The 23767-nt window shown below is 49.7% G+C and overlaps 1 protein-coding gene across 2 annotated transcripts in view; it reads left to right on the top strand.

Annotated features, from left to right (window-relative positions):
* The first annotated feature begins 6432 nt into the window (after positions 1-6432).
* Positions 6433-23767, top strand: part of LOC144107959 (nucleolar protein 4-like) — a 114581-nt gene continuing 97246 nt past the window's right edge. Inside the window, exon 1 of one of the 2 annotated variants that reach the window (XM_077641208.1) lies at positions 6433-6897. The gene's annotated coding sequence lies outside the window, so the exon portion shown is untranslated. The remainder of the gene's footprint in view (positions 6898-23767) is intronic. The other variant, XM_077641209.1, reaches the window with a different exon arrangement.

The raw sequence follows: 23767 nt of genomic DNA, 5'->3' as shown, positions 1-23767 counted from the left end.
GTGCGATGTCAGTGCACGTTAAAGATCCCCAGGTGGTCGAAATTATTCCGGAGCCCTCCACTACGGCACCCATTTCTTCCTTCTTTCACTCCCTTCTTTATCCCTTCCCTTACGGTGCGGTTCAGGCGTCCAACGATATATGAGACAGATACTGCGCCATTTCCTTTCCACAAAAACCAATTATTTTTATTATTTCTCCGTAAATGCCTGAGCCAGTTGGAAAGAAAGATAGAAATTAGCACGCAAGAATTGAGTCGAGAGCATTGGTATCAGGTCTGTGACCACCTGAATGTTCAGCTTGGATGTAAGAATACTTGGTTATAACATTAGCATCTTCTGGATCCACAGCATACCAGATCGGCATCTCAAAAGAACATGCAAAGGATCATACATGCGCACGATGGGGACGATGACTCCCTGGTGGCTATTCAAGATACATTTTATTTTATTTATTTGAAATACTGCCAGTCTCTAGTTGAGACCTTAGCAGGTGGATATAACACGTATCACAGCAGATGATACTCAGACTGACATTCATTTCCCACAGGTGTATCAGGGTCGAGAGAATTTAAATGTTGACAAGGATGTCACAGAATCCGAAGCCAAGGCTGTTCTTGACAACATTAAATCTACCGCTGCGGCAGGCGAGGACCGTATTACTAATAAAATGCCACGAAACCTGGACGATCAATCAGCAACGAAGGTCACTGATCTTTTCAATGGATATTGGAAGGTCGGTGTTCTTCCTGCAAACTGGAAGCATGTCCGGGTCATCTTTATTCCCAAACCTGGCAAGAAATTGGAAATGGGAAGCCTCCGCCCAATCTCCCTCACATCTTGCTTCGGTAAAGTAATGGAGCACGTCATCCTGAGTAGCTGAAAGGTGGTGATAGTGGTTTTATTAAAAATAATAGTAAAAATGAAGGAAAAGATTTTTGCTATCCCCGGCATCTGCCATCGATACTGAAGCACCTGAGCCGGGGCAGCGGAAATAAAGCACAGCAGGCAGAATGAAGAAATGAAATGATAGAGGTGAGGGGACAGGAAGAGAGGACAGGGGGAGAAGTAGTATGTACAAACTGTTTATACAATAAGAAATGTGTCCAGGTTGTGCGCGTGATTAGTTCATTTTAGAGGAATTAAATAACACACGCGCACAGCACTGTGTAGGTTACAACTGGAGTGGGGCGTCCAGTTATTAATCGTTCAAGGTAGAACTCGCGGAGCGTTCGGTCACTGCGTGTAACTACCTGACGGAGAACAGACGGGACGTCAAGCCTGTGTGTTCGAGTAATGCACAGAGGCTCACCAAAGTTCGCTCACGAGTGCGCGCACTGCCCTGCGCCCACAATATCACCTTGATGGAGTCTGGTAGTATGCCCTGCGCCCTATAGGCCGCGAGCATATCGCGACGAGCATCGGCGAACGCGGCACAGTGAAGGAGCAGGTGTTCTAGTGTTTCCACTGCACCGCATCCGTCACACACATCACTCGTCGCGATTCCGTGACGCACCCGTTGTTCCCCGGGCCACATATGTGGAAATTGAGAGCCTTATGACTCATACTATGATCAGCTTTAGACCGCGTTTGTCTACACGAGATATCATGTGGCAGATACAAAATGACATCCTACACCAGGGGCCAGTTAAGGCTGCTCGAACTATTCTGGGACTGGACATGAGTAAAGCTTTCGATAATGTTTCACATGCAGCTGTGCTCACTAACCTAGAAGACATAAATGTAGCGGCCCGTACCTATAACTGCATCGCTAATTTCCAAAAAGACAGGACTGCAGAGATCCACCTGGGAGAATTCAAGAGCGGGAGTATCAATCTTGGTACGAGAGGCACTCCAAAGGGTACAGTTCTATCTCCCTTTCTTTTAAACCTGGCCATGCTGAATCAGCGGCCGCTATTGAATAACATCCCGCATATTAAACACCCGTCCCATGCGGACAATATCACGAACTGGACAAACAGCGAATCGAACGGAGAAATTTTTGAGGCCGTGCAGAGTACAGCAGAGGTCGTTCAGCCTTTTGTGCAACAAAACGGCCTCATCTGCTCGCGTAAGAAATCTGAGCTCCTGGTTGTTCGAGGCAGAACAAAGGAAAATGAACAAAAGAGCACCTCGCAGAGCATAATCGTCACCTCGGCTGGGAATTCGGTGCCGGAAGACTCGGTTAGCAGGATGTTAGGTACGTTAATCCAGCGTAACACGTACAGTGGCGAAGCCATCAAAAGATTATAGACGACCGTTCGTCAAATTCCGGGACTCCTTACGGGAGTGGCCACAAAGTATCGTGGGATGAAGGAGACGGATTTATGCATGCTAACCCAGGCTTTTCTTGTTAGTCGAATCACTTAATCCTTCCCATACTATCCCCTTCATCTTAACGAGCAGAAATCTGTGAACAGTGTCATACGTGCGGCGCACTAAGCTGCTCGGACTGCCCAAATTTGGCAGCACTGAAAGGTTTCTCGGGCTAGGACACATACTAAGTAAACTCAACATTAATCCTGTAATGGAATCGGAAGGACGAACGCCACTTCCGGACGTCTTCTGACTTCAGTTAATCGTCAAACTAATATTCCTAAGAATGTGCTGCGAGGCAGACACGATGGGATACGAACAGCGAGAGCTGATGCGTTGAAAGTCGAGTATGACTGCAACCCTGATGCAGTATACGTAGATGCAGCTAAGAAATCCTGCCACAAATTCACAGTATGAGCAGTGACCGAGGAAGGAAGAATAATTAACACGGCTGTGGTTAAAGCAGCCTCAGTTGTAGAAGCCGAAGAGGCTGCCGTGGCACTAGCACTCCCGTATCCATCGACGCACACCGTCTTAAGTGACTCCAAGCGGGCCATTACGTATTTCTGTAAAAGAGCGGTAAGCAAGACGGCAGACCACATCTTGCGGGGTTGCACTCCACAACATTTGATAGAATTGGTATGGGTCCCAGCTTATTCATGGAATCCGGGGAACGAGGAGACAGATCGTATAACCCGAGCTCTGACGAACAGGGAGATCAGCCCCTCAAAATCGGACACCCGGGGTCAAGAATACAAACATACATATATTTTTTTTTTATTTTTCCAGAAATTATAAAGGTGTCCTGAGCTAAGAACTATGAGCTTGACTAGGCCCAGGAGACCCAATACATCGCAGTAGCGCGTGTTTACAAAAAAAGATATATTCACCCAAAAAGTTCACAAATGAAACTGATCTATACTATTTCCGTAGCATACACACAGCATTTAGCATACATGACGCATATCACAAAAAGAGATCTCACACAAAGCAAAACAACAACAAAAGAGTAATAACATCAATGTGCGTTCAATATGAAATATCGCTAACAGAACAAAAATAGTAATACAAATCATATATTAGCAAAATAGGAAAGCAGCTGCTTGACACTGTATTCATGAATAGAATAGTATTCGTTGAGCGCAACAGGAAGGTTATGGGTCAAGGACTGATGTTTAGCACTGCCCACGTACCATGACATAACTAAATATTATAAGAATAGAAGACATATTTATACGCCTCCGCCTGCGGACCTTTGCAAAGCACGGGCCACAATGCTAAGAAGGATCAGCACTCGATACATTCTAAGCCCCCACAGGTTGTCATTTATTACGAACGGGGAGTATAATTCTGCATGCTTATGTATACCAGCAATTGACAATCCAAGATCACATATTTCCAGGATGTGAGGTAAAGCCTCCGCCTCGTATGCTCATGCCAGCTCCCTCCGAATAGAGCTTGAATCAACTGCTGCTGAAGCAGGAGAAGACCTTACAGGAAGCGCTTTTTAACCGCTCACAATTTTTCGCTCACAACGCCGACGCCACCGAAAACGCCTACATAGGATTTTCTGGTGAACAGAAGGGGCATACCCGCCGCGGTGGCTCAGTGGTTAGGGCGCTCGGCTACAGATCCGGAGTTCCCGGGTTCGAACCCAACCGCGGCGGCTGCGTTTTTATAATAATAATAATAATTGGTTTTTGGGGAAAGGAAATGGCGCAGTATCTGTCTCATATATCGTTGGACACCTGAACCGCGCCGTAAGGGAAGGGATAAGATAGGGAGTGAAAGAAGAAAGGAAGAATTAGGTACCGTAGTGGAGGGCTCCGGAATAATTTCGACCACCTGGGGATCTTTAACGTGCACTGACATCGCACAGCACACTGGCGCCTTAGCGTTTTGCCTCCATAAAAACGCAGCAGCCGCGGTCGGGTTCGAACCCGGGAACTCCGGATCAGTAGTTGAGCGCCCTAACCACTGAGCCACCGCGGCGGGGCCCATTTCCTTTCCCCAAATACCAATTATTATTATTAAGGAGGCACAACGCTAAGGCGCCCGTGTGCTGTGCGATGTCAGTGCAGGTTAAAGATCCCCAGGTGGTCGAAATTATTTGGGAGCCCTCCACTACGGCACCTCTTTCTTCCTTTCTTATTTCACTCCCTCCTTTATACCGTCCCTTACGGCGCGGTTCAGGTGTCCAACGATATGAGACAGATACTGCGCCATTTCCTGTCCCCAAAAACTAATTACTATTATTATTATTAAGAGGCAATGTAACGTAGGGCTCAAGGTTAAATCATCGACTCGAATACTCAATGGGTTTTTCTTTCACTGCGCATTAGAATTGACGATCATTGCGAGACACTTAACAGAGGCTGTCTCAGTATAGGGACCTACGAATATTTCCCGTAAATAAACACAGAGTGGCAAACTTTATATGCGGTTTCCTGCTTCGTCCATGCACTAAACCTAAGCGAGAATCAGCACTACATGTCACTACTCTGAATCAGCACTACTCTGAGGTGCAAAGGGAGGCCCAACTCGTAGCTCAGCTCCAGAGGATAAAAAATACCAAAACAGAGACAGAGCTGTTCGAAAGGTGTGGCTACGAGGGTGCACTCTCAGAGATAAAAAAGATCGAAACGAATACCCGATGAACTGCGGCAAACAATTATGGTAGCACCAATTCCCAAAAATATTGATCCGAACCTGCACAAAGGGCGACGGGAGGCTAGGGCACAGTATGTGCAACAGAACCTAGCCAACAAAGGAAACATTACGTACACGGATGCGGCTGCATACGGAAGAACCAGACAACACAACAGAAATAGAGCGGTTGCAACAGAAATTAATCATGAGCTCAAAGAAATAGCCAGCGCAACTATCAGGGATGGCACGATTGAGGAGGCCGAAGAGGCTGCCATTGCCCTAGCGGAGCAGAGGGCTACCGTGCTCAAAGGTCCCTAATAATTCTAACAGACTCGCAAACAGTGTGCAGAAACTACATGAATGGCAATATAGGGGGCAGCGCTCCAAATCCTAAAGACAGCCAAATTACCGAAGGAAAAACAATTGCAACCCATAATAATGTGGGCACCGGGACACACAGGCATCGCGGGGAATGCCGAGGCGGATAGGAGAGCTCGAGAGCTTACAAACAGAGCCTCCAAGCTAACCAGCCTCGAGCAGCCTGACGCGGAACCAGTGCCCTTAGGATACTCATAAATTCTGAATTACTATAAAGGGGTCAGGATTAGATATCCCCCACCTCAAAAAAAAAATCTCCACCAGCAGGAAGCGTTCTATTGGAGACAGCTGCAAACGGGAACTTTGCCGAATCTAAACATGCTAAGCAAGATCCACCCAGGGCTATATAGCAGGAAATGCCCGTGGTGCGAGGACAAAGCCACGTTAATTCATACAACGTGGTGTGAAAAGAGAACAAATGCGGCTGCAATAAACAGAATTCCGAGTGCGGAGCAGTGGGAGAGGATGCTTTCCAGCGAGGATCCGGCGGTCCAGGCAGGACTAGCCCAGAAAGCCTACCTGGCGGCAAGACTCAGTGGGGCCCTGGACTAGGGGCTCCAACCCTGCCACAATAGCCACAGACCACGTCAAAAGATGCGAAGAGTGACTCGACACCGAGACCCACCCATATATTTCTATGAATAAAGTTACTACCACAACCACTACAAGTCAAAAAGGAATGGTTGAGTTATGCGCACCAACAAATCGACAACATGCGGGCCAACGCAAGCAGCGCTAAAGGGAAAAATTTGCGCCACACAAAGCGTCCAGCCGCCGCGCGCGCTGCGCTTTCAACAGGTCGCTTCGGCGCACTAAAAGTTCTAAAGTGGAAGAGCAGATCGTAATCGAGCTTTCGAGTCGGGGCCCGCTAGGACGCAGTCGGACGCTGTCACGCTCCTGAGCGACGCGATGCCCCGAGGAAGGTTTCTCGCAGACTTGACGCTGCCTGGAAGCTCCTGAAGCACGGTCAGTGCGACAGACAGCCGAAAACAAGAGGAAAGAGTATACTGCGAAGACAGCCGGGGAAAAGAAGAGGGCGCCCAAGGCGCCGAACACTTGCTTTCGAACAGCGCCGGTGAGGCTCCGAGGGGGGGCTTCAGCCCGCAGCCGTGCCGTGCGCCGGCTGCGACCGTGGAGGGCTGCCGGGAGAGGGAGGCGGTGCACGCGCGTCTGTCCCATTGGCTGGCGCGGGGCCTCCCGGGCGAAAGAACGCTCGCGCACCGGAGGAGGATCGCGAAGAGGGAGGAGAGGAGGAGGGGAGGGAGTCTACTGCCGGCGGGACGAGCCTGGCTCGGGCGCGAGTAGCAGCAGCAGCCGCTGCCAGCCGCGTTAACGCAGTCGCCGCCGCCGTTGCTTCGCCGACGACGACGCGCTCCAGGAACCACCACGCCAACTGCAGCGACGGGAAGGAGGACCCGGCGCTCTCAGCAGTGCCGGCGCAGCAACCACGCCGGGACCGAGCCGTGGACGACGACGCGGCCGACGCAGCCGCCTCTCGTGGGACGCCCGACCCGGGGCTAGGCCTAACCCCGGGCCCCACCGGCTGCTACACGAGCGGTGAGTGTCCCGCGCTTGGGCGCGTCGTCTGCTACGGCCCACCTTCGCCGTCGACGTTGTTGGCGCTCCGTTATCACCGGCGCCCCGTCGATGTCATTTGGCGCCGGAGTGTGGTGCTTGTACTACATCGTCGCCACGTCTGGTGGATTGCCCGCGTTGAGTGCCACGCGGATGGTCCCCTTCGATTCTGAAAAGGTGTTTCAGCAGCGCATCGTCACTGTTTTTTTTTTTCTTTGGAAGTTGCCTGGCGGTGCTCGCGACCAGTGAATAGGGCCTCACGGCCCGCGTTCCGAAACGGGTTCCAAACGGGCTTTGCAGTTTTGCGCGTCGACGACTGTCCTGTCGTCGCCTAGAGTTTGGTCAGCGCTGAGTGATGAAAGCCGAGTGATAACCGTACGAATGGATGGTGAACGCCCGCGTCCGAAAGAGTTGGGGGGGGGGGGGGGGGGGGGATGCCCCTGCGTCTTATACGCGTTCTTGTGACCAGCCCGAGTTGGACTGCCTATTGAGCGGGCTGCAGCAGCTGATGCGCGGTGACATTTTCGAGCCCAGCTTTTGTAATACGCAGCTCGACGTTCCGTGCTGCGGCGTGGCGAAATTTCTCGCTTCTAATTTTATTTCGCTTCGCGCCACTCCTATCCGGAAGCGGGACGTCGGGTGCCGTGACTATGTAACCGAGAAGTGTTTGCTTTCGTTTTCACTGGCGCGCTATTTATGGGGTGCGAGTCATTTCTGTTTGCAAACCCGCAGCTAATGTGGCCAGGACGTTTAATCGAGAGCCGCTCGTACCAGCCTCCGCTTAATTGCATTTTCATGAGTGCTAGCTGACAGCCGTGCCTCATTAAAGCGAGTTGCCGTTAGCACCCACACCCGGAACCTAGTCCGGCAACGACATGTCACCGGCAACCAATCAGAGCTTTCCCGCGCCTTTCGCAACATGTCCGCGGCCACGCGTGCCGCTGGAACAGTGAGCGTGGCGCGAGATCCTCCGTGGCCAATTTCGGGAGTTTCGATCGGTCATTGGTCTCCGTGAAGCCCGGGAAAAAACTCGGTGCTGGCTCGCTCCGGTTGGCGCTGTTCGATACCCCCCCCCCCTCCTTCCCTCTTTCCTTCCACATCCGCGGCCGAGCACTGTCGTCGCTTTGAGTTGTCGTCTCGCGAGCTTCGGCGTCCGCTTGCTGTGTAGCCCACGCGGCTAAGTTGGTGCTCTTTCTCCTGTGACGTCACAGTCTGTGCAACGCGGCGGGAGCTGGCTGTTGCAGTGGGAGATTCCGCTGCGCGCCTCTGGAGGCTCTCGGGTCCCGAGCCCGGAGCGGGACCCGGGGCGCGTCCTTTTGTAGGCAGCGCGACAATTTGGAGGGGGGGGGGGGGGATGAATCAACACTGACTGTGAGAGTATTTAAGCTAGACAAGGGAACTTCCGAATGGTTTTACAGCACATGGTACGAACGTTTGTGGCATGAGGTGTTGATACTTTCAAATTACCTGCAATTAGTTCCGACGAAGGGGAAGCTGCAGTAACTGTCTCAGGGTGGACACCTGAATCGCGCCGTGAGGATAGGGATGAAGAATGGGGTGGATTGAGAAACGGCTGACCTACATTCTAAACAGAAAGCAGTAGATAGGAAGTAAGGTGTCCTCTAGTACACACCCTTTTACAAAAGGGAGTGCTTATTCCCTGTCTACTCCCATGTAGGCGTATTCGTGATTAGAGTAGAGTGTTTGGGATAAGTTCGACCTCTTCGGGTTCTTCACTGCGCGTCGACATCGCTCAGCATACGGGTGTTTTCTGCACTGAAAAACTTTATTGGCTCAAAGAGACTCCCGCCGCGGTGGCTCAGTGGTTAGGGCGCTCGACTACTGATCCGGAGTTCCCGGGTTCGAACCCGACCGCGGCGGCTGCGTTTTTATGGAGGAAAAACGCCAAGGCGCCCGTGTGCTGTGCGATGTCAGTGCACGTTAAAGATCCCCAGGTGGTCGAAATTATTCCGGAGCCCTCCACTACGGCACCTCTCTCTTCCTTTCTTCTCTCATTCCCTCCTTTACCCTTCCCTTACGGCGCGGTTCAGGTGTCCAACGATATATGAGACAGATACTGCGCCATTTCCTTTCCCCAAAAACCAATTATTATTATTATTACTCAAAGATAGTGAATATTCTCGGAGTTTTCGTGGCTGGCACCCTTAGACCATCCTTAGTCCACCCAACACAACGCGCTCGCCGGGACAGGGATTGTACCGCGTTTCCATGCGCTCGGCAGCCAAACGCCGTGATCACTCCGCTATCGTTGCTGAAGGCTTTTCTATATTGGGCAGGTCCATACAGTTTCTATGCAGGATGCAAATGTTTAAAATTGACTAAACTTTCGAGATTCTTGTTTTGTCGCAAAAGTGCGCATATGTATTTAACTTTTGATTCATCAGTATACACATAACCAGCAGCGTATGTGCCACTAACACTCCGCCCGTGTGCTGTGCGACGCCAGTGCACATTAAATGTCCTTAGAGGGTCGAAATTATTTCGGAGCCCTCTACTACGGCACCTCTTTCTTCTTTCGCTGCCACTTTCCTCCCCTCCCATCACGGTGCGGTTCGGTGTCCATCGAGATGTAAGACAATTTTCTGCGCCATTTCCTTTCCTCAAAAAACGATTTATTTTTTTTTCCTGACGGCGACAAAGGCGCCAGTATAGGTGCGCGGCACGGGCTTGCATGCCGCAGTGCGTGGTCACGTGATAATAGGTGAGAACGCTGCACGTGAAGGCGACGAACGTGACGCGAGGCGAATAAGGCGACTGCACGAAACCCGGGAGTAAATCCAAGACAGCTAGCGTTGTGCATGGAATCGAATCAAAATGGATTCGTTTTATCCCTTCCCTTACGGCGCGGTTCAGGTGTCCAACGATATATGAGACAGATACTGCGCCATTTCCTTTCCCCAAAAAAACCAATTATTATTGTTATATAATGTACCGGCACTTGGTGACTGTAAGAGTCGTGAGAGAAGACCTTGTGGACGCAAGACTGTGCAGCCAACGGTCGGCTTCATTTAAACGTGTACATGAAGTGCCGATACGCGGAGCAGTCGCAGGCAGTGTATCACAAGGCCAGTCTCCCATCAGTAGCTTATTACAGCTCCATGCTCAACGTCAGGAGTCAGATAACACAAGTGCATACCTGCAGGGTAATACTTCGTCACCCGGGTCTTGCGACTACTGCATCTCGCTAATTGTCCGCTGTAAAATAGTAAAATAGTAACTACGTACTTCAGGTTCCGAAGGTAGATGCCGCGGCTAGCAAAATCTTTTCCTTTCATTGTTATTTTTATTAATAAATAACCACTAACAATTACAACCGCGAGGCGATGGACTCTAGACTTGCCAGGTTTGCCCGCGATCGTTCGAGAACGACTTCTCGAGCTTCTACTTCGCTGCGAACAGCTTGTGAGATAAGTACAGCGGCCGCGCCGACCAATGGCGTTTGTCGCTGGTGGGCGTGACGTCATTTGCTTGCGCGTGATTGGTGGGCTACCCGCGCTACCATGTGGCGTCAACACAGTCTGAGTCGTAAAGTTTTCTGCTGTACTCTGCAAGAAACCCCTCAATGTGGCCAAGTGATTTCAGCATTCGCCTCGTATGTGGAAGGCGCGGAGTTCGGTGTCCAGAGCCGTGAGCTACCCAGCTGTTCTCTAGTGGGACACAATATTTACCGTGCTTGGGAGCTGGGCTTCTGTGGAGGTTTTTTTTTTTTTTTGGTTATAAGCCTGCGTTAGGAACGGGCTTTCTCCAAACTTTATCTCTGCTGCTAGTTTCAACCATGAGAGTTAAACACAAGAGGTCAAGTGATTCGGGGAAAATGGGTATTTGGCGCCACTTTTTGCAGACTGAACAACGGTAGCCATGGAACTCTTTGGCGAAGCTGCCTTTGTGGCGCTAAAATCAAATCATCATCAAGAAGCTTTCTTGCAGAGTTGCCCGCGCAAATCTTGCCAGCGCGACCATATTAATAAACTTGCATTAGAAGCCCCACTGTACTGAAAAAGTGTCCGGTTTAGCAGTACGGCGGCGTAGTGTGGCGTACACTTGCTACCTGCCATGGTTGCCAGCTGGCAAATGGAAGAGAGGAAAATTCTCTCTCCACTTTTAGAGAAGGAAAGGGAGAGTCCGGAACGCGGCTGCCACTACGAAAATCCCGCCTGCCCGATATGATTATTAATGATTGATGGCTAATATTCTTATGACTAGTAATTCATTAATTACCATTAATGACAACTGTCAATGACTAATAATAGCTTTGATTGATTCAGCAAAAATGAAGCGGACTAGGCATGACTGAGCAAAAATGAAAACGACGAAAACGAATCAGCCCTTATAAAAATGGCCTATAGACAGTCTATAGTCTATCGCCTTCATATAGATATTTCTTTTTACCTATTCATACTCTATAGACTGCATATAGACTAAAGTTTACTAAAAGTGTATGGCCATAAATCTGCAGCTTGTCTTCAGACTGTCTATAGCATTTGTATTGCCTATATATACTGTTCTTTAGGATTTGTCTATAGACAGTATATAGATTTTATAGACAGGAGTCTATGGACACTCTATGGACTGTCTAAAAAAATTTTGTAAGAGAGGAAACAGCAAAGTAAAGTTGTTAAGCAGCTTTTTCAGCAGAATTCACCAAGGAGCCTTTAATGAGAGAAGAAATCGTGGCAGAGTATATAAGCAAATATAAAGAGAAGTTAAGCTAAAGAAAAGCGCCTAAAAGTATACAGAAGACCTCATAATGCTCACGAATTGTCCCCTTATAACGATAATTAAGCGCCCCCGGGAACGCGCTTCCAGCAAATAGCCCCTGTTGGCAGTAGAAGTTAGAAAACTTCGCCAGCGTGCACTATTTTAATTGGTTAGCATTATAGAGGTCCCATTCTCGAGAAAAGCCGGCGTCCATCCGTCCGTACGCGTCAATGAAAATCAGGTCGCCCGTCTACCACGGTGGGCCGCTGCCCACCGGATTGTGGTTGACCTCATTTTTCGCGACGCGGACGCCCACTTGGGCTACGGGCAACCTTCCCAAAATGACAAATGGCAATTTAATTCATGTAAACTCACTGTAATTCTATCTTCCCACCGTAACACTGGGCGTCAGCTCATTGGTCGAGTGATAGCGTCCAGAAGGCCTGTCTGTGCAAAAATAAGCCTGGTTCTCTCAAGCCCCACCGGTGGCTGTGTTTGAAACAGCCACTTGCCGAGGCAGTTGGCGCATCGCTTATCCGCTGCACTACTGCGCCACAGTGGTATGAGGACTCCCGTGTATATATTTATGGCTTATGGGTGTTTAACGTCCCAAAGCGACTCAGGCTGTGAGGGATGCCGTATAGTGGAGGGCTCCGGATAATTTCGACCACATGGGGTTCTTTAAAAGAAACCTGCTCTATAGCATCGCAGATTACACGGGCCTCTAGCGTTTCGCCTCCATCGAAATTCTTCCGCCGCAGCCGGGATCGAACCCGCATCTTTCGGGTCAGCAACCGAGCGCCGTGACCACAGAGCCACGGCGGCGGGCCCCGGGTATCTGTGAACCTATGCAAAAGCAGCATGAGTAATCTCAGAATCTATGCGCGGGAATGACCTGTGATCTGTGAATCTATGCGCAGGAGTAATCTATAATCCTGTCGCATGGCACTTTAAAGGCTAGGTTTAAGCCTGGGGAACATGTCGCGGAGAAAGTGGCATGAAGAATAAGCGGAGTGAAAGCCCTGAAGAGAATATTTCCAGGGGAGTAGTATCCTAGGTGGACCACGTGGGTTACGTGACCTTGAAGTCGAGAGTTGGACGAAAACTCGTCTGGTCGGGGACAATCATATTAAAACTTAAAAGGAGGACGCCGACCAAAAGTAAAAAACAAAAAAAACAACAAAATGACGTTTCGGCTCCCGTACGGGAGCCTTGTTCACAATGAGAAGGATTAGAAAGTGCATCAGGATTAAATACGTTTGAAAAGAGGGCGCAGGGAGCGTGCGTATACAGGAGTTAGATTTCCAGTGTTGCGATTGAGGGTGCGGTTAGTCGTTTGAATGAATAATGATTCGAGGTGAAGGCGACGGTACAGATTCTTTTCAGTTGCCAGCACGTGTGCCCTACCCCAGTCAATATCGTGGCCAGTTGATACGGAGTGTTCGGCGATAGCATTAGAGTTCACTTTTTTGTTTTTAACATCATTACAATGTTCTTTTAGGCGTCTATTAAAATCACCAGTCTCACCGATGTAGACGCTGTCACAATCAGAACACGGGACTCTGTAAACACGCTGTTTTTTTTTACTTTTGGTCGGCGTCCTCCTTTTAAGTTTTATTACGTGACCTTGTGGCGTCATCACAACCCGCCCACCGCTCTGTGAGCGAAACTGACCACCGTGACAGGTGGCAGCTAAATTAATGACTGGTCGCGAGTGGTTGCTCGGAGTAACAACCTGGGTCTCACAAGACCCACCTGTGGCAGCACCTGCCATCGCAGAGCAGTGGTGCATCGCTTAACCGCTGCCCCACTGCGCCAGGAGCGGTATGAGGACTCCCGGGGATCTGTGAATTGAATGTAAAATCGAGAACGAGCGATGTCTTGGCGTTAAAAGAAAATGACCAGAATGAAGACGAAGAGGCGCTAAGAACAAAAATGAACAAAAAAGGAACAAAATTCGGTGTGCGGTCAATGAGCGCAGTTCGTAACGGCGAGCGCTCGCGCATTTATTTCCGTCGTGTCGCCTAAGCGAGCGACATTGGGTTTTTCTTTTCTTTTTTTCTAACTTTGACCGCCAGCAGGGACTGTTAACTCGAAGCGCGCTTCGGTCGGTTACATAAGCGGAAGAGCTTGCAGCGTTAAGCTACGTAGAAAAAAAAGAGTCGTTTGCGCGGGCGTCAAGAGAGCGACGTGAGTCCCACGCTACCGAAGCGCGGTTGATTCAGCGACTCGGCTTCGTGCTGTATGACCTTCTACACTGCTCTGCAGGCGGGGAGTAACTTTCCCGGAGCCGGGATACTGGTAGAAGAACCACTCCTTGTTTACAGCACGTCCAGGATGGAGGTTCAGGCTGGGGTCCATGGGTGCCGTGAAGTGACCTCAGCTGTGTGTTGCCCTGCGGCCGACAGCAATGCCCTCGAAGTTGTCTCTCTTTCGGAGCGAATATATTTCAAAACAGATTTTATAAAGTCATACTTCGGTTTTGGGTGCGTTTTGGTACTGTAGTTAGAAACTATGACTTACGCAACTACGGCGAAAAAAAGGCAGCAGCAGGGCAAAGCGAGCATGGTCGGGCCACTGCAGCTCCAAGCGCAAATAGACCCCCCCCCCCCTCCCCCTCCCCCCTCCCAACCGCGGCTTCCATTGCTGCTTCAGGGAATTGGTGCGTGGCTGTAGGCATCACTCCACGTTTCAGCGATCAATCCGGGGATCGAAGTCAGAGTATGGGTCCAAGTCTTTGACGGCGTCTGTCTGAAAGCACCTTCCAGACGTTCCATCACAGCCACATAACCGGAGCACGTACTAAATCTCAAAACGAAACGTCAAAGCTTCATCCAGTGGGTGATTCCGTGGCCGCAACTGTTTGATGTTGTCAGACCCCTAATTACCCCACCAGCTTGTCTGAAGCTTATGTTGTAATTCATTGCACAATAAACCTCTGAAGCAATAGTACCGGCGGGACCGGAGAACTGTCACAAACTGCTGCTTTGAAAACGCCCTGGATGCAGTCGTTTTTCAGGGACCGAGTCTCCTAGCCTGGATTAAGGCGGAGAGTTGCATTTCAAGGCTCGTGGGATTACAAAAAAATAGAAACGATAATAGGCGTCCGTTTACTTCAACTTGACTGGTTCAACTTTCGAGGCAGCGTTGGGCTCCTCATCAGGCTGATTGTGTCGCAGCGTCAGTGAAACCCTGCTCATTTCGATTGACGGGGTGTTGCTGGCACCGTCGATGATTGAGGCTGTTCCCATTTCTGCTCTAAGTAACATTTTGACGAATGTATGACTGAACGCGATGAGACAGTGGTTAGAATGTTGGCAGATGAATGCGTGTCACGCAGTTTTTGAAACAAAGAAAGAAACACTGCGTGAAAAGCGAGGCGCTCCCCTTGAGGAAACCACAGGTGGCCTTCAAGTACGCATTGCAGTGAAAAAAAAAACACCCGGCATGTATAACGAAGGCCGCTGAGTTTGTAATTTCGATCGGACGAAGTAACAGAAGTGCTGCCTCGGCAAATGGGTCATAAATTAACATCATCTTCATTATTCGCAACTTCTAAGAACGATTTAGTGATTTCGGTCGCTGTTAACAATGCATATTTGTTCTGAAATTAATCGATGAGCATTTTGTAATAATAATAATAATAATAATAATAATAATAATAATAATAATAATAATAATAATAATAATAATTCGTTTTTGGGGAAAGGAAATGGCGCAGTATCTGTCTCATATATCGGCGGACACCTGAACCGCGCCGTAAGGGAAGGGATAAAGGAGGGAGAGAAAGAAGAAATGAAGAAAGAGGTGCCGCAGTGGAGGGCTCCGGAATAATTTCGACCACCTGGGGATCTTTGACGTGCACAGACATCGCACAGCACACGGGAGCCTTAGCGTTTTTTCCTCCATAAAAACGCAGCCGCCGCGGTCGGGTTCGAACCCGGGAACTCCGGATCAGTAGTCGAGCGCCCTAACCACTGAGCCACCGCGGCGGGTTTTTTTTTTTTTTGTAGCCCCAGAAATTGAATATCTGAACACTCCTTCTGAATTTCGTGCCGCTAATTGGCACATATATGAACACATTACGCGCTCGTTTGTATGCATACAAGCCATGAATATATTCATAAATGCATGCTTTGATTTTTATATTGTGGCTGATTAGTCGAGACTGAAGCTTTTAAACAGCGAATGCTGCCTTCGAAGTCTAGTGGCGTGTTTAAAGTCCTCAACTGTCGGTAGCATTCGCGGGCGCCCATAAGTCCAGGGCGTTCGCAGTCGCCGAGAAATATCGTATGGCGCCATAGCGCCGTTTAATATGCCTCTTAAGGCTGGACCCTATCTCTGCCGCCGCCGGCGCTGCATTCGCACTCTGCAGGATTTGTACATCGACCGCCGTAGCGGTATCAAAGGCCGAGGTAACGGGAAAGAAGCAGCAAAAATTGGTCATTTCATTATGATGAATTTTAATGGCACAAGGACAGCTTTGACCGAAGGGCGCCAATGCACAAAGTAGATTTAGTTACACAAGGTGGGGTCAGGGACCAGTTTCCTAAGCATGTCACTCTGCATGTAAGCCGAGCACCAGGCCACCTGGAAGCTTGTACCCAGTGTATCACCGGTCATGGGTACCCGGCAGTAATGGGGATCGAACCGCGCACCTTTCACGCGAGAGGCGGATGCTGAAACCACTAAGCCACTGCCAAAGGACTGAATTAAGAAAGGGTTCGCTGGAAAACATTGGTGGCCCTCTCGAGTGCATCACTCGATTACCTGCCGCGGTGGCTGAGCGATTAGGGTGCTTTGCTGCTGACCCGGAGGACCAGGGTCCGATTCCGGAGCGGCGCCGCATTTCGATGGAGGTGAAACGCAGAAGGCGCCCGTTTGCTGTGGGGTGTCAGTGCGCGCTGAAGATCCCCAGGTGGTCGAAATTATTCCGGAGCCCTCCACTACGGCACCTCCTTCTCTATTTCCCCCTTCTTTCACTTCCACCTTACTCCCTTCCCTCACTGCGCGGTTGAGGTATCCACCAGTGAAACAGACACCGCGCCATTTCCTTCGCTCAATATAATAATAATAATTGGTTTTCGTGGAAAGGAAATGGCGCAGCATCTGTCTCATATATCGTTGGACACCTGAACCGCGCTGTAAGGGAAGGGATAAAGGATGGAGTGAAAGAAGAAAGGAAGAAAGAGGGGCCGTAGTGGAGGGCTCCGGAATAATTTCGACCACCTGGGGATCTGTAACGTGCACTGACATCGCACAGCACACGGGCGCCTTAGCGCTTCGCCTCCATTGAAACAGAGCCGCCGCTGTCGGGTTCGAACCCGGGAACTCCGGATCAGTAGTCGAGCGCCCTAACCACTGAGCCACCGCGGCGGGTACCTTTGCTCAAAACCAATTTTCAATTTTCGTCAGTCGACTATGAATTTCTGGGTGCACCCTTCCGCACCGCTATCACAAGTCGGACCGATTTCCCCAGACTAGCGAAGAATTGACCTTGTGCCATCGTCACCATGGCAAAGACGGGCTCGGCTGTTCTCCGCGCGACTGTCGGACCTAATCGCAAATGTGTCAGTCCCCAGTGGCACACATGTCAGAGCTAAGGGCACTGGTTGGCATACGGCCATAGCTGACGTGACAGTTCGCTGATTGATCGCTACCAATCCCCGTGAATAATTCGGCACCAGCGTGCGCTGGGGGAACGCACATTGCTGCTGGTGGCGGGTGCGGTTTATTTTGGTTTTTATGCATTGAATATCTTCTGAGTGAGCGCATGCATAATAATGCAGACAGAGAAAGAGAGGAAGAGAGAGAGAGAGAAAGCGCGGCTGGGCTTTCGCAGAAACAGGGACAGAAACTTCCATAATACACTAATTTGGGCGAGTTGGTTACGTAGTTCCATATTAACAGCGCAAAGACGGCACAAAAGAAGAGGAGGACGCAACAGCGGTCACTGTCAACTAAATTTTATTAGAGGGCCAGCAGGATTTTACACCATCCGGCGACCAGTAAGGAAAAAAACACACAAGAACAAAACCACGCGCATGCGCGAAATGCACTAGCGCTGGCGGTTAGCTAGCACGTGTCAAATTTTCCACTCTAGGCACTTGATTTCTTTCTGGGACAATGCCACTGATGGTGCGCTTATGCAGTCGTCCTGGAATCTTACAGTGATGAAAGCCTCTAGTATCTCTCTTGTTTGTGCGTCCCGGTGTTTTGCTACGAAACTGAATTGGTGTGTATCGGTACACAATTATCTTCCCTGGCACTCGAATAAAATTTAGTTGACAGTCAGCGCTGTTGTTTCCTCCTCTTGTTTTGTGCCGCATTCGCGCTCTTAACGTGGATGACAGAAACTTCATTTCCAGAGACGGCACAGAACGATGGCGCACAAACTAACATTTTAAAGTGCGTAGTTTAATGCTGGTATTGTGGTAGATGAATTGCTCGAGCAACGCGGGCGCTACGCTTTTGCTTTTCTTTCTTGCATGACTCTTGTTAAGCATGGCCCTGTAGACAGAAAGCAAGAGGATGGGATTCGTGACAACACAAAACGAAATTAACTAGAGGTGAGGGAAGTTTCATCACATTGCGCCCCTTGTACAGTTTTTGTTTCGTTAGACCCGCTGCGGGGATAGCAAACGATGTGGTGTCAATATTTCGACCGATGGCGCAGATACGCGCATTTTCTGTCTCTTATTTTTATTACTGATAGACGTGAAACACAGGGTCAACTTCTCAGATATTTTTGAGTCTCTGTTGTCTCGTGTTCATTTTTTTTTCTTAGGCAGGAGCATAACTTAACGGTGACAGTCGTCGCCCAAAGTGTTCTATATACTCAGTCTCTGAGCTTGACAGTGGCGAAGAAGCTGTACGAGAGCGCGGCGACACTTATAACCATGCGTGCCGCGCTTATGCGCTCACGGGCCAACTGCTCTGGCTGGTAGACTGTCACCCCGCGCCCGTATACTATAGCTTCCGCTGAACTGGTAACAATCTGCAAGATGGCATTCGAATAGGAAGTGTGGCTATTGAGTAGGTTTCAGCGCCCTTTGTAGGGGAAGGGTGAGATATGCGGGCACTCTTTCTTGCTTAGCCGCACCTATACTACGACGCTGGAGCAGTAAAGGATATGTAGGACGTAGTGCGTTGCCTCCCAGGTCAGTTCGACACACTGTACGCAGTTGTTGTGTACGTGACGCAGGGATTACAGCTTCGTTGGCCTTAGAATTGGTATGTAGATGGGGGGAGGCGATACAGGGACAATACTGATGACCTCCTTATTCTATTTTTGCTTTCTTTTTTTAAAATATGCGTACGTTAGAGCGCGTTAACCAGGCGGTGGGAATTAATCCTGAGCACTCCACTGCGCCGTCCGCCATATCCCATATACAGCTGTAGGACGTTCAACGTTCAACGGTGACACTCGATACGCCCGACCCATAGCGCTGCCGAGTCCTGATATGCAAAGGTGGCTGTGAACGCTGCAGTCGAGTCTCCGCGTGCTTGGATGTCTGAAGGCGCAGAATTCTCCGCTACTTGGGCGCTACATTCTGGCGCTTTCAGCGCTTTTGCACTTAATCACCCCCAGCAGTTAGGCGCCAAAATCAGGGCGATTTTAGTTCCGCCAAAGTGCTCGGGCGCTGCGCGGCTCCCTACGCCGCCGTCGGTGGAGGCCCGGTCGGCGAACGTAGCTGCCTTCGCATCCCGGGACTAGGGGCCGCGTTGGGGGGCGAACGCGCAGCTGCGGACCTTCCGCTTAGCGCGAACGGCGCGCACTTGCCTCCGGTTATAGCGGACAGAGCTCGCCCAGCTCCTCTCTCGAGCATTCGGGCAGCGAGCAGCTGCGGCAGCGCCCGGCGCCGCTACGCGCTTACATACGTGGCCGCTGCTGCTGCCGCCGCTGGATAATGCTAGAGGGCGTGCATGTGCGTCAGGTAGGGGAGGAGGGCAGGTCACCAAACACAGAGAGAGAGAGGGAGAGAGAAGAACGCGAAGCGGCGAGGCACGACGCGGGCCGCGCGCGCGAAATGCCGCGACGCCGAGCTCTCTCCGCGGGGTTTGGAACGCGGGTTCCGGCCGCGAGCGCGCGATCGCGAACCTGTCTGCAGGAGCGCCAGCGACGGTTAGCTTGCCTGCGCCGTCGCCGCCTCGCCTTTTGACCTCTTTCCTTCTTCTTCTGTCGCCCCTTTCTTTCTTCCGTTCTCTCATTAAATCTCGCGACATGGGGCCATAGTTTCGCGGTATTTCTGCGCACTCCGTGCTGCACAGAACGGGAAGAACAGTCGGGTGCCGCGTTCTATATAGTGAAGACAGTTTTTCTACTTTATACTCTGTTGCCCTTTTATGTCGTCGCTAGCTACTGTTGAAGTCAGGCGAGGCGCAGCTGTCCAAGGCGCGAAGGAATGGATCGTGAACAAGAATCATCACGAAGTGTGGTCTCTGAAGTCGCGTTCGTGAAGCTGTTTCGGCATAAGAGTCTGCGCTTCAACCGTTAAGATGTGCAGGGTGTATTATTTTTGAGAGCCGGGAGAATTCACAGCTATTCTTCTTGCGCTTTTATGTTGGTGCTTGTTGACTGGCTCATGAACTGCGGTACTGCATTGGCCAATCGGCGCTACCGATTTAAATAGAATACAGTATACAATGAGACAGAATCTACAAAGACAGGCTCGCCGCATTTTAATTGCTGGCCCAAGTGACGATCTTCCGATGCAGCTTAGTCGGTTGATTTCAGAGCTTTTGAACCAATCGCGCTACGCGGACTTCCAAACACTGAGTATGTATGTAGCAAGGAGAGCCGCAGTTTCTCGTGCAAACTTTACAGTTCTACAAGCTGTTCCGACATGTGACTTGGACAAACATTTTTTTTTTTTGTAACCGAGCGTTAGTTAGAACGAGCCCTTCGTCCCCATTAGCGTCCGGACAAATGGCCGCACGAGATAGGACTGAATTCCAAGCGCACGTTCGCCATGCTCTTGACATTTTAGTGTTTTCGTTGGTGCGAAACGCTGGAAATGGCGGGGCTGTAAATCTGCGTCGTTATAAAAACGCAGCCGCCGCCCGAGTTCGAACCCGACCGCGGCGGCGGCGTTTTTATAGAGGCAGAACGCTAAGGCGCCCGTGTGCTTTGCGATGTCAGTGCACGTTAAAGATTCCCAGGTGGTCGAAATTATTCCGGAGCCCTCCACTACGGCACCTCTTTCTTCCTTTCTTCTTTCACTCCCTCTTTTATCCCTTCCCTTACGGCGCGGTTCGGGTCTCCAACGATATATGAGACAGATACTGCGCCATTTCCTTTCCCCAAAAACCAATTATTATTATTACAGTACGTAAGAGTGAATCTGGAGCATACATACACGCAAGCAATAGCACAAAATATTTCTTGGGGAGTAGCAGTCTTTAGTTCTCTCCATCCCCCCACTCCTTCCTCTTGTGTCTTGTACACTTGTGTGTTGCGATTGTTGCATAGTTGAGAACTTAACTACGCTGACATTCTAACCTGGTGTGTATTCAGATATAGGCGGTTGTGGCCAAGTACTACACCAGGGCGGCCAAATCGTGTTCTAGTGAGGGAGTGCGTTGTCGGTTCTGGTCACCGAGATCAGGCCGCACTCCAGTCATTGTTGTGCAATTCCTTCGACAGAAGATTTTTTTTCTTTTTGCAGTGGATAAATTGCAGTGCATGACCAGTAACTTAGAGAGCAGAACGGTGAGGCTAAAGGTTAACGTGCAGAAAGCCAAAGTAATTTTCAAGTCTCGAATAGGAACAGCAGTTTACGATTGGTAGCGAGGCGCTGGGAGTGGTAAGGGAAAACGTGTACTTAGGACAGTCAGTGACCGCAGATCTCGATCACGAGACTGAAATGACTAGAAGTATAAGGATGGGATGGACCGCATTTGGCAGGTTCTTTGAGATCATGAATGGCAGTTTACCAATACCCCTCAAGGAAAACGGATACAGCAGCTGCATCTTACCGGTACTCACCTACGGGGCAGAAACGTGGAGGCTAACGAAAAGAGTTCAGCTTAAGTTAAGGACAACGCAGCGAGTCATGGAAATAAAAATGATAGGTGTAACGTTAAGAGACCGGAAGCAGGCAGAGTGGGTGAGGGAACAAACGCGGATTATTCTCAATAAAAATAATTGCCCTATGGTAAAGCTTTCAGGTTTACAATGCAAAGTCCCAAAGTACTCTACATGTAGAGTACACACTAAAAGAGTGCGCAAGCTACACCCAAATGGTATGTACCTAGGATGCGAACAAATTAAGGCTATAAAATGCTGAGCGACACCTTCCCGCATTAATTAAATAATGAGTCCGAATTGAGGTACAGCTAATGCCAAGTCTGTTCTTTGTTTTTTGTTTTTTGAAAGTTTTATGATGTTGTGTACCACTGCAGTGCCTCTGTGGGGTGCGTAGGGCTCGTCAAGCTTTTCACTGGCCTTTTTGTCGACGCACCCAACACCGACATGATGTTAAATAAACATGATTCTGATTCTGATTCTGAAATCAAGAAGACGAAATGGGGCTTGGGCAGGGCATGTAATGCGAAGGCAAGATAACCGCTGGTCCTTAAGGGTAGCGGAGTGGATTTCAAGAGAAGGCAAGCGTAGCAGGAGACGGCAGAACGTTAGGTGGGCGGATGAGATTGGGAAGTTTGCGAGGATAAGATTTCCGGGGCCTGCGCAAGAAAGTGTTAATTGAAGATATATGGGTGAAACCTTTGTCCTGCAGTGGTCATAGTCAGGCTGATCACTATGATGCCATTCTAAACACAAATCAGCCTTTATGGGGGTTAGAAGGGAGCAAGCTGATTTCTAGCGCGCGGCGTTTATAGACAGGGTATTACTGCCTATTTCTCAGGATAGATATCGGCCACTAGATATTAGGGTATGCTTGTTCTTGGTAAGGGAGGCATATTCCCACTGCAAAGCATAGTAACTTAACGCAGTTGGCTGTCGGAGGAGGCCTTTAAACGCGGCACCGGAGGTCTTGAGGTTAGCAGATCAGAAAAGATTAAAAAAACTTGTTAAAGTCTTTGTAATTACCAGACCGTCGCGTGTTTTGAAGAGCGAATTTGTTTCCATTGCCAAAAAAACGGTAAGTGTTCTGTATTTGTGTTGGTTAAGTGCACCCCAGGGAGAAGAATACCTTGTCCCTAAACGGGAGTGGTCTAGAGGACAGCTTACTATCTTTTTGCTCCCATATAAGATCATTAATGTTAAGAATGCACTTTAAAGATCGTTTCTCCTCTCTGTGGCAATGAAAGTGAGTTCCCATGCCCTCTTGTGCACCATAGTTGACTGGCTCTCCAAAGGACAGACACCGTGTAGCATCGAGGATTTCTGTTCATAATTCTGCTACACGTGCCGTTAAAGGTCAGTGGAGTTTGGAGTCATTATTTGAAATTAACAGTGGCTCTCACGGAGATTTCAAGTTCCCCGCTAGCTTTCCGTCGTCGAATGGGATTTTGTCTGCACGGGTCTCACCCGCCGCGGTGGCTCAGTGGTTAGGACGCTCGGCTACTGATCCGGAGTTCCCGGGTTCGAACCCGACCGCGGCGGCTGCGTTTTTATGGAGGAAAAACGCTAAGGCGCCCGTGTGCTGTGCGATGTCAGTGCACGTTAAAGATCCCCAGGTGGTCGAAATTATTCCGGAGCCCTCCACTACGGCACCTCTCTCTTCCTTTCTTCTTTCACTCCCTCCTTTATCCCTTCCCTTACGGCGCGGTTCAGGTGTCCAACGATATATGAGACAGATACTGCGCCATTTCCTTTCCCCAAAAAACCAATTATTATTATTATTATTATTATTATTGCACGGATCTCACCCAGGAAACGTAGAACTTTACATTTTTTTGGAAGGGCCGCCGCATGAATGGCCGGTAACAAGGAAAACATTCGCGAAGACGCCTTTGCTATGTGGGAAGGGGCCTTCACCAAATAAATGAAGTGGCACTAGGGGCAGCTGGATTTTCAAAGGACTCGACGTCTGGCTCCCGCCTTTTTGTATTCGCTTTTTTTTTCTTTAAGTGAGAGCCTCCCAAGCTGTTCTTGGTTATCCATATTTCCAGCGAGGAAATGAATAATTCCTTTAGGCGGATTTTCTTAAACAATGCTCGAGGACAA

Source organism: Amblyomma americanum, chromosome 10 (genome assembly GCF_052857255.1).
Source record: "Amblyomma americanum isolate KBUSLIRL-KWMA chromosome 10, ASM5285725v1, whole genome shotgun sequence".
Classification (NCBI taxonomy): Eukaryota; Metazoa; Arthropoda; class Arachnida; order Ixodida; family Ixodidae; genus Amblyomma; species Amblyomma americanum.
This window is presented reverse-complemented; position numbering and strand designations above follow the sequence as displayed.